This window comes from Procambarus clarkii, chromosome 92 (assembly GCF_040958095.1).
Source record: "Procambarus clarkii isolate CNS0578487 chromosome 92, FALCON_Pclarkii_2.0, whole genome shotgun sequence".
NCBI lineage: Eukaryota > Metazoa > Arthropoda > Malacostraca > Decapoda > Cambaridae > Procambarus > Procambarus clarkii.
The window spans coordinates 6,725,527-6,739,947 of NC_091241.1; the positions used below are offsets into that span (position 1 = coordinate 6,725,527).

A 14,421-nucleotide genomic window follows, 5' to 3' on the forward strand; every position below is an offset into this window, starting at 1 on the left:
GGTACCTGGGAGTTAGTCAGCTGTCACGGGCTGCTTCCTGGGGTGTGTGTGGTGTTGGAAAAAAAAAGAAAAAAAAGAAAAGGTAGTTAGTAAACAGTTGATTGACAGTTGAGAGGCGGGCCGAAAGAGCAAAGCTCAACCCCCGCAAAACACAACTAGTAAACACACACACACACACACACACACACACACACACAATGTGTGTGTGTGTGTGTGTAGCCATGGTCAGGGAAATGGCTACTGGAGTTTAACACCAGTAAATGTAAAGTTATGGAAATGGGATCAGGTGACAGGAGACCAAAGGGACAGTACACAATGAAGGGGAACAGCCTACCTGTAACGATTCGAGAAAGAGACCTGGGAGTGGATGTGACACCTAATCTAACTCCTGAGGCACATATAAATAGGATAACGACAGCAGCGTACTCTACACTGGCGAAAATTAGAACTTCATTCAGAAACCTAAATGAGGAAGCTTTTAGGGCGCTTTACACTGCCTACGTGAGACCCGTCTTAGAGTATGCCGCGCCATCATGGAGCCCCCACCTGAAGAAACACAAAGAAACTGGAGAAGGTTCAGAGGTTTGCGACGAGGCTTGTCCCAGAGCTACGAGGGATGGGATATGAAGAGCGGCTGAAGGAACTGAACCTTACGACACTAGAGAAAAGAAGGGAGAGAGGAGATATGATAGGGACATATAAAATACTCAGGGGAATTGACAAAGTGGAAATAGATGAAATGTTCACACCTAATAATAACAGAACGAGGGGACATGGGTGGAAACTGGAAACTCAGATGAGTCACAGAGATGTTAGGAAGTTTTCTTTTAGCGTGAGAGTAGTAGAAAAATGGAATGCACTTGGGGAACAGGTTGTGGAAGCAAATACTATTCATACTTTTAAAACTAGGTATGATAGGGAAATGGGACAGGAGTCATTGCTGTAAACAACCGATAGCTAGAAAGGCGGGATCCAAGAGTCAATGCTCGATCCTGCAAGCACATATAGGTGAGTATATAGGTGAGTACACACACACACACACCACACACACACACACACACACACACACACACACACACACCACACACACACACACACCACACACACACACACACACCACACACACACACACACACACACACTCTGCATCGATGTGATTTTGTTTTTTTATTATATTCCGATTAGATTGTGTCTTATTATACAAGTGTTTGTATTGACTAGTTTATCGTGGCCAGACTATCATGTATAGGGAGGGGGGGAGGGGGGAGAGGGGGGGAGAGAGAGAGAGGGGGGAAGAGAGAGAGGGGGGGGGGAAGAGAGAGAAAGGGGGGGGAAGAGAGAGAGAGGGGGGGGAAGAGAGAGAGAGGGGGGGGAAGAGAGAGAGAGGGGGGGAAGAGAGAGAGAGAGAGGGGGAGGGAAGAGAGAGAGAGAGAGGGGGAGGGAAGAGAGAGAGGGGGGGGAAGAGAGAGAGAGGGGGGGAAGAGAGAGAGAGAGAGGGGGAGGGAAGAGAGAGAGGGGGAGGGAAGAGAGAGAGGGGGGGAAGAGAGAGAGAGGGGGGGGGAAGAGAGAGAGAGGGGGGGGAAAGAGAGAGAGAGGGGGGGAAAGAGAGAGAGAGGCGGGGAAGAGAGAGAGAGGCGGGGAAGAGAGAGAGAGGCGGGGAAGAGAGAGAGAGGCGGGGAAGAGAGAGGCGGGGAAGAGAGAGAGAGAGGCGGGGAAGAGAGAGAGAGGCGGGGAAGAGAGAGAGAGAGGCGGGGAAGAGAGAGAGAGGCGGGGAAGAGAGAGAGAGGCGGGGAAGAGAGAGGCGGGGAAGAGAGAGAGAGAGGGGGGGAAGAGAGAGAGAGAGGGGGGGGAAGAGAGAGAGAGAGGGGGGAAGAGAGAGGGGGGAAGAGAGAGAGGGGGGAAGAGAGAGAGGGGGGAAGAGAGAGAGGGGGGAAGAGAGAGAGGGGGAAGAGAGAGAGGGGGGAAGAGAGAGAGGGGGGAAGAGAGAGAGGGGGGAAGAGAGAGAGGGGGGAAGAGAGAGAGGGGGGAAGAGAGAGAGGGGGGAAGAGAGAGAGGGGGGAAGAGAGAGAGGGGGGAAGAGAGAGAGGGGGGAAGAGAGAGAGGGGGGAAGAGAGAGAGGGGGGAAGAGAGAGAGGGGGGAAGAGAGAGAGGGGGGAAGAGAGAGAGGGGGGAAGAGAGAGAGGGGGGAAGAGAGAGAGGGGGGGAAGAGAGAGAGGGGGGGAAGAGAGAGAGGGGGGGAAGAGAGAGAGGGGGAGAGAGACAGACGCACACATATAAAAGTAAGGGGAGACATGATAACCACCTACAAAATTCTCAGGGGAATTAACAGGATGGACAAAGACAAACTCTTTAGCACGGACGGAACACGAACAAGGGGACACAGGTGGAAGCCTAGTACCCAAATGAGCCACAGAGAGAAAGAAATTTGTCAGTCACAATATAACACTTCAATGATAATTGAAGACAATATTATTAGACAATATAATTTTCAATGATCACTATTATCAATCCTTAATATCAGTTCTCCCCCTCCCTCCTCCCTCAAAAATTAAACAAAAAAATCAGGAGAGGATTCCAGCTCAAATAAAAGCTCCTGAATTCCTTTGAACCATGAACGTGAAGAATACATATCCTTCACGTTCCTTCATTGCTCATGACTCGGGCTAGAGACTTTTCCCACTAATACGTCCTAATTAAGGCTTCAGTTTGTCTAAGCCGGAGCCATTCCTTAAACTCGAATTCGTAATTCTTTCCGTAAAATATGTTCTCATAGCCAATATTAATATTATTTGATATGGTTTTTGTGCATATTTAGGTCCAGGTTAGGTTAGATTAGATTAGATGTTTGAATTCTGTTGGCAATTGTTTGCATTTAGAGAGCGTTGGGGGATTGTCCACTGATGCGCGCATAGGAAGTGCGCAAACGGTTCTATTGCAATCAGTTGGTAGTGAGTCACTGCTACGAGGCGGGGGAGGGGGGGGGGGGAGTGGTGGTAGATTAACGACCATTTGCTTTTCCCAGTGGTGGGAGGCCCCTGGGAAACGGATATGAAGCCTGCAGACTTTTAAAAAAATGGAGTGATGCTTCAGAGTGCGGGTTACTTATGATGCGAGTTTTTCTACTTTCTCAACAGGATGTGAACAGGCTTCGCTGGTGACAGGCTGGTCAGACAGGCTTACTGTTCATGTAGGCGACAATCTTGCAGGCATGTCGGAGAGAACTCCGACATACCTCCGACATATTTATGCAGAGTTCTCTCTGAAACACCTCTGCCTAGGCTCCAGCATGTTTACTGGCTGCAGAGTTGTGATTTCTCGTGGGTTCTCTACCTGGGTTTACATCTCTGGCATCCATACTCTTCAATGGGTTAACCCTTTTGCGTACCTCTCATTCCAGTAAGTTCATATTTTAGGTTAGAAATCGTGACCTAGAAGAAGGGAGAGAGAGGATGAAGCGGGAGAGAGGGTGAGGAGGGAGGGAGGGTGACGGTTGAGAGGTTAGGAAGTTAAGAGCGCGTCACCGCTTAGCTCATGACGACCCACAGATCCCCTAGCCCACGCCACCACCACCACTACTGCAGCTGCTGCTGCTGCTGCTCTTACCAGCCATCACCGCAACATCCTCCTCCCTCATACTGCTGCTGTCGCTGGCTGATGGCGGCGGTGAGCGAGCCAGCCCAGGCAACGCCATCATTGTTGTCGAGTCCCCGAGGGGCTGGTAGCGCCCGCCTTGCATCACAATGAATTTTGACTCATTACGCCGTTAACCTCTCCAGCTTCACACTTGGCCCTCGGCTACACGTCCCCCGCTCTTATGCCCACACTAACGTCCCCGAGGGTATCCTCAGCCTTCTTAAACAATTAAACAACATCTACAGAAATTTTGAGCAGATTCGTCAAGCATTCAACCTGTACATCCTGTACGGAGGCTTAGTTTGCATTGAGCCACGAGTCGAAAACCACCTGCAGTATTGTCTCCTGGCCCTGATGTATGTGTGGGGTAGATAGATCATAGTAAGCAGGGGTGGAGAGGATGTATGTATGTATATATATACATGTGTGTGCGGGGGGAAGTATGCGGGTGACACGGTGTATGAGAGAGGGAGCTGTGGTGGGATACTGGTGGTGACTGTTGGAGGTAGTGTGTTTCGGGCCCCCACATTCCCAGAGGCGGGCCCAGCCAGCCAGCCCTCACCACACACACACTACGGCCCGCCAGCCAAGCGTGTCGCCCCAGCCGCCCAACACCTGCTGAATACTTTACATTTCTTCCCGCCAAGCTAACCTACAGTGCCCGGACAGGGGGCACCGATGAAATAGCAAGGGCGAGACCCAGAGGAAGGGATGAGGGTACCCTGAACACAAGTGACTCCAGCTTGCTGGTGACCTTATTGTCATTCGTCTTCGGACGCGGACTCGAGCCTCGGCCACCGCTCCTCCAATACCAGAATGGTATCTCAAATCTCTGGCCAGAAAAATCTATTCCACGGGACATGGCAGTGTAACCACTAGCCTATTGTGTCTGGCAGCATCGAAGCGTAGTCACTTTGTCCATTAATACAAATGTGAACATCAGCATTAATACATTACATATAAAACATTATCTGAAGTGAATGTCTAGCTTCTTGTCTGATAAACTGTCCACTTGAGACAGTTAAGTCTGTCCCAGCTGCGTCTAAGTGACAGGATGAACATCTCCGCAGATGTTCTATTGGGGGTGGGGGGTGTTGTATAATGAACATGCTGTAATGTTCACTCACAGGATGAGTGACGCTACCTAATATATACTGTACGCACCTACATGTGCTTGCAGGGTTGAGCTAGGCTCCTGGCCCCGCCTTTAGAACGTTCGAAGATTAATACAATCGACTCATTTCTCACACTTTTATCATATTTACATCTAACATTTTGATTCGAATTTGCTTCGTCGAATTCTGCCTCTAAACCATTCCATTTACTGACGTTGTTGTTGTTGTTGTTTAAGATTCAGCTAGTGGGGAACAAAACGTTCCAAGTAGCACGGGCTATGGTGAGCCCGTAGTGGACTTACCTGGCACAGGAGCGGGGCTGTAACTTGAGGATTTACTGGCAGCTCTCATGGTGAAAAGTTCTTTCTGAATTTCCCCAGCGGGACAAAATTAATGTAAGTTCTTGCACAGCTTATCTAACCATTTCTAGGCCAATATATAAATCCCTAATACGATATATAATCAAATTATCCTATATTTACAAAAACAAAGTTGGTAATTACACCATATATAAAAAAAAAGCCAGACAGACTCACACTTTAACAATCAGAAAGACTGTAAATAATCAGATTGTCAGTGGGTGGCCAGCCTAGCCTCCTGTTCAGATAGGACTTATTGTCACGATGTAGACCAGAAGGTTTTGTATTTATGTTACTAATAAAACCAAAACAAACCATCCTAGGCCTAATACACGTTATCTCAGGCCTAATATAGTACATATATGTGTTATACTAGGCATAGCAATAATTAAGTTTGGCGTTTAGCTTTATTTTCCCGTTTTTAAAGTGAACGGTACCAATTTCTACTAAAAACGGGCCGCTCCAAGCAACAGCCTGGTGGACCAAACTCTGACAAGTCAAGTCTGGCCTCGGGCCGGGCTTGGGGAGTAGAAGAACTCCCAGAACCCCATCAACCAGGTATCAACCATAAACAGACGCAGGTTCGAACCCTCGTCACGGCCCTTGTGGATTTGTTCATAGGATTGGGGTATCGACAGTAACCAATACCCCAATCCTGAGGATTCGTTTCAGTAACAGCGCTACTGAGACAAATCCCTGGTTATTAAGACACCAAGAACAGGGTTATATAGGGCAAACGCAAAGGAGTTGATGGACAGTTGAGTGTAGACAGGACCCGCCATCCCACTGCGTCTACTGCAGTGTGTTCCAGGGTCCCTTAACCACAACACATGCCGTGTTCCAGGGCCCCTTAACCACAACACATGCCGTGTTCCAGGGTCCCTTAACCACAACACATGCCGTGTTCCAGGGTCCCTTAACCACAACACATGCCGTGTTCCAGGGCCCCTTAACCACAACACATGCCGTGTTCCAGGGCCCCTTAACCACAACACATGCCGGAGTAAATTATGCTCATCTGCCAGCATGTCGTGATGGATAACATGCAGGCTGCAGGAACTAACAGCCTTATTGATCCGGGACTTGGCCTCAGAGCTTCCAAGGGAGTATGAAGAACCTTCCCATCCCCCCCCCACCTCCCTCCCCACCGAAAGGAACGAAAGCTTTTGTGGCTTAAAAGACATGAAGATACGAATCATATCCAAAAATGAAGCACGCTAAGGGAACAAAGTGAACCACGTCAAGCGACATGGAGTGAACCACATTCAGGGACGCTCCCCTTTTTAGCCGCGAGGGCATTGATCCTCGGAATCAGCACAAGGTTGGTAGGGAAGGTAAGGGAATGGACCACGCTAAGAGAATAGAACGAACCACGCCGAGTAACGGGAACGAACCACGCCGAGTAACAGGGGAACGAACCACGCCGAGTAACAGGGGACGAACCACGCCGAGTAACGGGAACGAACCACGCCGAGTAACAGGGGAACGAACCACGCCGAGTAACAGGGGACGAACCACGCCGAGTAACGGGAACGAACCACTCCGAGTAACAGGGGAACGAACCACGCCGAGTAACAGGGGACGAACCACGCCGAGTAACGGGAACGAACCACGCCGAGTAACAGGGGACGAACCACGCCGAGTAACAGGGGAACGAACCACACCTCGGCCGTCACCGTCGACTACCTACATTCCAACCCAACATGAGGTAAACACGGGTGAGGCTACAATATCAGTTCACACCTCGGAATTTACATAATTTGGGCAACCCAGCCACAACTGCCGCCGTCAGGTGACTCGATCAGTTGTAACCTGGCGATAATGTATGTGGTAGGTGATGTGGGGGGTTGTGGCGAATGTGGGGGTGTTGTGGCGGATAGGGGGGGGGGATGTTATTGGGGGATAGGACACCACTTTACTAAATTCGGGAGCCTTAGGCAATCCACACTGTCTATCTCATCGACCTTCCCACAAAAGCTGTCGATCTCATCGACCTTCCCACAAAAGCTCTCGATCTCATCGACCTTCCTACAAAAGCTCTCGATCTCATCGACCTTCCCACAAAAGCTCTCGATCTCACTGACCTTCCCACAAAAGCTCCTTCATCTGATTCTATTTGAGGCTTCCATTTTAGGGTCACAAATAAAGTTCGAATATTTTTCCATAATAAAGCTGCCAGTAACATAAGCGGCAGATGAGAGAGGTGAGTCTCACTGTGAGTCATGAGAGCCATAAGGGTGTGTGTGTGGCGTGGTGAGTCTCAGTGTGTGAGCAGCAGGTGAGGCAGTGTGGTGTGATGTGTGTGAGTCACTAGGCCCTCACATCAGTGTGTCTGTAAGCGTCAGGTGAGTGAGTGTGAGGCCGTGATGGGGTCTTACAATGAGTCATGAGGAGTGTTGTGAGCATGAGGGCGATACGAGTGCGGGTGTCAGCAACTGGCTGGCAGATCAGCCGGCGCTTGCTTGCTCTTGCTCTCTCTCTCTCTCTCAGATTACAACAGTGTCGGAATTAATACACTCATCCAATACATGTCTACAAGCTCCTCCCACCCTCCCTCCTCCACTAATCACCTCCAACACACCTTAGCGTTGCTTCAAATAATCCGTTTCTCCCGCACTTGGTTCATATTTCATACCTAAATGCCGCGCCATAAATCTTCCACGAGTTTTTCTCTCTCCTGGTTTCCTCCAATGGCACAGGGACGCGGAGGGAGGACCCCGCACACAGCCTAGCCTCTCTCCCGCACCCGCCGCCACCAACAACTATCTTTATTCAAAGTTATCTCTTTAGCGCTCACGGATTCACTCACTACAGTGAGCCGGGCAATTCCACTGTAATTATTGAGTTTATTGCATAGCAAGATGTGTATAATCTACTTGTTCCTGTTGGTTTGAACACTTTCTACATTAAATCCTAAGACTGAATTGACTGAAAAGTCACCGTCAATTCAGCATCAATGCATTGCAAAGTTTCCATTGATGAGGAGAGAGGGCGAAGGTGTAACGTGCCTGTAACACCTAGAGCATAACACACCCGCTTCTGTGCCTCATCGTAAACTTGTGTCCCCTTGGCTCAGGTTTCTTTTTTTTTTTTAATGGAATTTAGAGTGTACCCCATGGTAGCCTGCACCAACCTGCCGCCTGTGCTGGAGCACAGGGGTGAACGAGGGGGTATGAAGTGTAACAGGAATTTGGGAGGCGGGTTGTCCGCGGTCTCCACGGGTATATGTGGCGGGTTGTCCGCGGTCTCCACGGGTATATGTGGCGGGTTGTCCGCGGTCTCCACGGGTATATGTGGCGGGTTGTCCGCGGTCTCCACGGGTATATGTGGCGGGTTGTCCGCGGTCTCCACGGGTATATGTGGCGGGTTGTCCGCGGTCTCCACGGGTATATGTGGCGGGTTGTCCGCGGTCTCCACGGGTATATGTGTGAGAATCAATAACTTCGCTTATGGCTTGGCCAGACACTGTCTCCTCCGGCGCCAGTGTAACGGGGTCGCCGGGACTGAAGAGGGCGCTGTAGCGAGGTGCGGGCGTGCAGTAGGTGCGGCGGTGTTTGTGTGTGTTTGTGTATATGTGTTTGTGTATGTATGATTATATCGTCGTTGGTATCAACCAGTTTGTGTTACTGCCCCCTCCCCCCCCCCCGTCGTAGGCAAAAATAGCTGACGTGAGATTTTCCGAAAACTGACAAGAGAACGGGGGGGTTTAATGGGCAGGTCTGATATCAATAAAACAAGTTTAGGCTTTAAGCCTGGCGTGGGCAGGATGAGAAGTGCATGGGTTGGGGGGAGGATGGAGCAGGACCTTATGAATACTTCCTTGTCATGACGACTACTTGTATTTGGTGGAGGAGTTCCCAGGCAAGGCATAAATGTTTTACAATATAAATTAAAGACATCGGGGCTGAGAAACAACATTTATTACTATTATTGCTATAATAAATAATAATAATACTCTATTTACACAAACGTACATAGATATGAGATATATTTATTTAATACACCATAAACTCTCTGCTCTTTATTTTCTAACCTAAGAGCGAAATGGTTCTACCGCCATAACATTTTCAACCGTGATGAAAATATGAGGGGCCTTAATTCCTAAAAAGAGCGAGAAGAGATCGGTTATTCTCTATTACAAGAGCAGCAGGGGGAAAGTGGTGGTGATGGTGGTAGAGGTAGGGAGGGGTGGCGCGTTCATCAGACCTCCTTTGTTTGATGAAGTACACGACCTACAACCATCTGGATCACGTTCTCGCTATCCCGCCGGCCTAAAAACATTCACCCGTGATTCCCAACCCGCCGGCAGCATTACTAGTACCAGTATCTCCGTGTACTGGTGTGTGTGTGTGTGTGTGTGTGTGTGTGTGTGTGTGTGTGTGTGTGTGTGTGTGTGTGTGTGTGTGTGTGTGTGTGTGTGTGTGTATGTGTGTGTGTGTGTGTGTGTGTGTACTCACCTAATTGTGCTTGCGGGGGTTGAGCTCTGGCTCTTTGGTCCCGCCTCTCAACCGTCAATCAACTGGTGTACAGATTCCTGAGCCTATTGGGCTCTATCATATCTACATTTGAAACTGTGAATGGAGTCAGCCTCCACCACATCACTTCCTAATGCATTCCATTTGCTAACTACTCTGACACTGAAAAAGTTCTTTCTAACGTCTCTGTGGCTCATTTGGGTACTCAGCTTCCACCTGTGTCCCCTTGTTCGCGTCCCACCAGTGTTGAAAAGTTCGTCCTTGTTTACCCGGTCGATTCCCCTGAGGATTTTGTAGGTTGTGATCATGTCCCCCCTTACTCTTCTGTCTTCCAGTGTCGTGAGGTGCATTTCCCGCAGCCTTTCCTCATAACTCATGCCTCTTAGTTCTGGGACTAGTCTAGTAGCATACCTTTGGACTTTTTCCAGCTTCGTCTTGTGCTTGACAAGGTACGGGCTCCATGCTGGGGCCGCATACTCCAGGATTGGTCTTACATATGTGGTGTACAAGATTCTGAATGATTCCTTACACAGGTTCCTGAACGCCGTTCTGATGTTAGCCAGCCTCGCATATGCCGCAGACGTTATTCTCTTTATGTGGGCTTCAGGAGACAGGTTTGGTGTGATATCAACTCCTAGATCTTTCTCTCTAGATGTGTGTGTGTGTGTGTGTGTGTGTGTGTGTGTGTGTGTGTGTGTGTGTGTGTGTGTGTGTGTGTGTGTGTGTGTGAGAGAGAGACAGGTGTTGGACACAAGGATCGTGGTACCTAGGCCAAAAATGGTAATCCGACGCGTTAATATCAACTTTAGAGCATAAACAGGAAAGGTGAAACCAGCCCCAGCTCTCCACACCTAACGAAACCCACGCACCATGACTCACAACACTCACATGGAGCTTACAGCGCACGCTCGAAAACACACACACACACACACACACACACACACACACACACACACACACACACACACACACACACACACACACACACACACACACACACACAAGGCAGTGATGGGGTGGAAGCGGACTCCATGCACATTTTCAAATGTTGATAGGATAGAGCCCAATACGCTCAGAAACCTGTACACCAGTTGATTGACGGTTGAGAGGCGGGAGCAAAGAGCCGCAGCTCAACTTTCCCAAACACAATTAAATGAACAGTCAACCGACTGTTAGAAAGGCGGGGTCCACGAGCTAACAGCTCGATCCTGCAGGTACAAATAGAAAACACACACCTACACACACACACACACACACACACACACACACACACACACACACACACACACACACACACACACACACACACACACACACACACACACACACGATATAGAGTCCCCACCTGAAGAAACAATACGAGCTTGAATAGGTGGAGAGATTTGTAGTAAGCAAGTTACAGCCCCGCTTCTGTGCCAGATAAGTCCACTACGGGCTCGCCATAGCCTGTGCTACTTGCAACTTTTCGTTCCGAGCAGCTGATTGTAAAACAGCAGCAAACAACTGTAGCAAAGCTGCTCTCTGAACTGAGTGGAATGACCTAAAATGACTCAAAAGACTAAATCTCATTAGCCTCTGCTGCAGAACAGGAGGCTGAGGGCCATGATAACTCAGGACTCAAGATAACTCAAGATAACCATGATAACCGTACAATAATCTAGCGAAAAAAAACAGAAATATAGAGAGAGGGCATCAATGGAAATTTGAAAGGCATACAAGTATAATGCAAAGTGTCTTGCTTAGGAGGCCTGTCTTGTTTAGGGAGGAGGCCTGGTCGACGACCGGGCCGCGGGGACGCTAAGCCCGGGAAGCACCTCAAGGTAGGGTATGTTGTAAATGTAGTGAACGGGTTAAAAGATGTTGAAGCGACATGTACAAAAAATGTCTAACAAATATGATTTGCATGCAGGAAGAGTCACTACATTTGCGGAGCTTAGACGCTAAAGCATATCTGGTTAGCATGTCATCAGACTGATGATATGCTGTAAGCATATCGGGTTAAACTCACTCACTATAATCTTTCATATTGACATAAAAAGCAATTACATTAAGAATACAACAATTATGCTGCTTTCTGCTTACATTTTGTGTGTGGATAAGCCGGTGGGAGAGTTACTCAGTTGATAAAATATTGAAGTTCTAGGGAGGCAGGACCAAGTATAACATTTGGGGTTTAAGGCACATGTTCTGTGATGATATCAAACATTGGTTTACTGAGAATTATATAAACTTTGAAGGGTAGAAATAGCCTAAGCTTCTCTATCTTTTTGAGATGTATTTTATGGCTTCAATAATCGTATTTTAACTTGAACTTATATAAACTATATGTAATGTAGTATTTCCCTTGTAAATGAGAAGATTTTGCACTGGTATGGCCTTTTTTCCACTTCGTTACATCGACTAAAACTTATTCACTACGATCACATATGCTAACCTTCGGACTGGCCAACTTGGACAGAATGTGCTTGGTGAAAATAGCCTAATGTCATTGTTACAAACCTCCAACCACTTTTTGCGCGCGTCATGGAATGCCAATGAAGAGGTCAAATGTCACCCACCGAAATTCTCTGAACAAAGCCAACATTTCTTTCCCGAACGAATGCTGCTATAAACTGCAATGCCGAAAGGAACTGGCATATCATCATTCTCTACAGGTGTACTTGTAAATACGTTAGCTCAAAAGATCTCCACGTCTCCCAAAGCTGACCACACCGCAACTAGGTGAGAGCTTACCCACAGTGAAGAATGTACTGTGAGAGCCAGATAAACTTCTTGTGATACGGACACCAATAATACAGAGTGCTTGCAGATTACAGTATGAGGGAGGGCTAGGGTACCATTGCCTACGATACAGACAGTAACAATAGTGTAGCCTACAGCATGTGGGAGGGCTAGGCTACCATTGCCCTTCCCTACGATACAGACAGTAACAATACAGTGTAGCCTACAGCATGTGGGAGGGCTAGGCTACCATTGCCCTTCCCTACGATACAGACAGTAACAATACAGTGTAGCCTACAGCATGTGGGAGGGCTAGGCTACCCTTGCCCTTCCCTACGATACAGACAGTAACAATACAATGTAGCCTACAGCATGTGGGAGAGCTAGGCTACCATTGCCCTTCCCTACGATACAGACAGTAACAATGCAGTGTAGCCTACAGTATGTGGGAGGGCTAGGCTACCATTGCCCTTCCCTACAATAGTGTAGCCTACAGCATGTGGGAGGGGCTAGGCTACCATTGCCCTTCCCTACAATAGTGTAGCCTACAGCATGTGGGAGGGGCTAGGCTACCATTGCCCTTCCCTACGATACAGACAGTAACAATACCGTGTAGCCTACAGCATGTGGGAGGGCTGGGCTAGGCTACCCTCGCTCGGTACACACAATGGAGAGTGCAGTGTGGCCTGGTAGTGGAGTGGTGAACACCACACTACACCAGCCGCCTCGTATTCACTGGTCCAGGCTCGGTTGATGACATCAGCTGTTTGGTACTACTTCCAAGCGTCGCACATATGGCGCTAAACCGTGTTTACGTTAGTTTTTAATTCAGCAAGGAGCGTTAATCGCCTACAAAATGGAAACAAAAATCAACATGTTAGGTAAACGTACTCCCGACATATAAAAAACATGCTGAAACTATACCCAAGAAAGGAAATATCAAGCAACATTAGATTAAGATATAGCTAAGAAACAAAAACGGCAAGAAAAATGCCAGCATTAGCGTGTGACAGGTTTTAGAGTGGGCGCGCCAAGAGCTGTCTACCCCAGCCGCCGCCATCCCTCCTTCCCAAGCGAGAACCATCATGGTGTCGGGGGGGCCCCGAAAATTCCTCACCCAACATGGCCGTGCGCATCTCGGTCCTCATTTTTCCCAGCAACCCGCATCAGCCACTGCCGCCGCCACCACCACCACCTACTCCTGCCTGCCTCTCCAACCCAAGCCGTTCTAAACCCCCACTCTCTCTCTCACCCACCATACCACCTCCCGCTTCCCAGCTAACCTTGCCACCTTTGTGTTAACCCTGTACTCTCTGGGCGTCGTAGTCCCCCTCTCGTATACCACATCTCAAGCAATGTTCAATATGCTTTTAACATTCAAGCTGCTAGTGCCTTCGCTAGTGATTTTGGTGCCCTCAATTGGGGCCCAGTGAGAGCATTATAGCTATACTGGGACCCCAATGAGAGCATTATAACTATTCTGGTATACAATGAGAGCGTTATAGCTATTCTGGTGCCTTTATGAGAGCATCATAGCTATACAGCTTTATTGTTATAGTTATACACGTCTATTATAGCTATACAAGTCTACTATTACAGCTATACAAGTCTACTATTACAGCATTATACCTATACTGATGCCCTAATTAAAGTATTCTAGATACACTACCAACAATTGCTTGGTCACACCAATCACCCTAAATACGGCCTACTTGAACGTGGCAAATAAACAAGTGGATAACTACTATAGGCCTACTAAACCAAGCCCCACACGTTCCATATGCACGCCATACCCAGTTTCAAATGTAGATTTGATAAAGAGCCCAATAGTCTCGAGAATACGTACACACCAGTTGATTGACAGTTGAGAGGCGGGACCAAAGAGCCAAAGCTCAACCCCTCCCCCAGCAAGGAGATCTAGGAGAGCAACTAAATATTGTTCTTGCTAGATGTACAGTTCAAATTTAATACTTTGATGTTGCTTCTACCGTCAGTATTGCACAATAGCGCTCAGCCAGTGATAATGCCACCTTCAGGTCTGACGCATCGAGGACAACCGCCGTTGTGTAAAACTCCACCATTGCAACATTACACTATTCACTACAGCCATAAATGTAA

General features: G+C 48.3%; 1 protein-coding gene across 39 annotated transcripts in view; it reads right to left on the bottom strand.

The window, feature by feature from the left end:
- Positions 1-14,421, bottom strand: part of tou (toutatis) — a 435,009-nt gene that overhangs the window by 285,786 nt on the left and 134,802 nt on the right. The window lies entirely within an intron of this gene.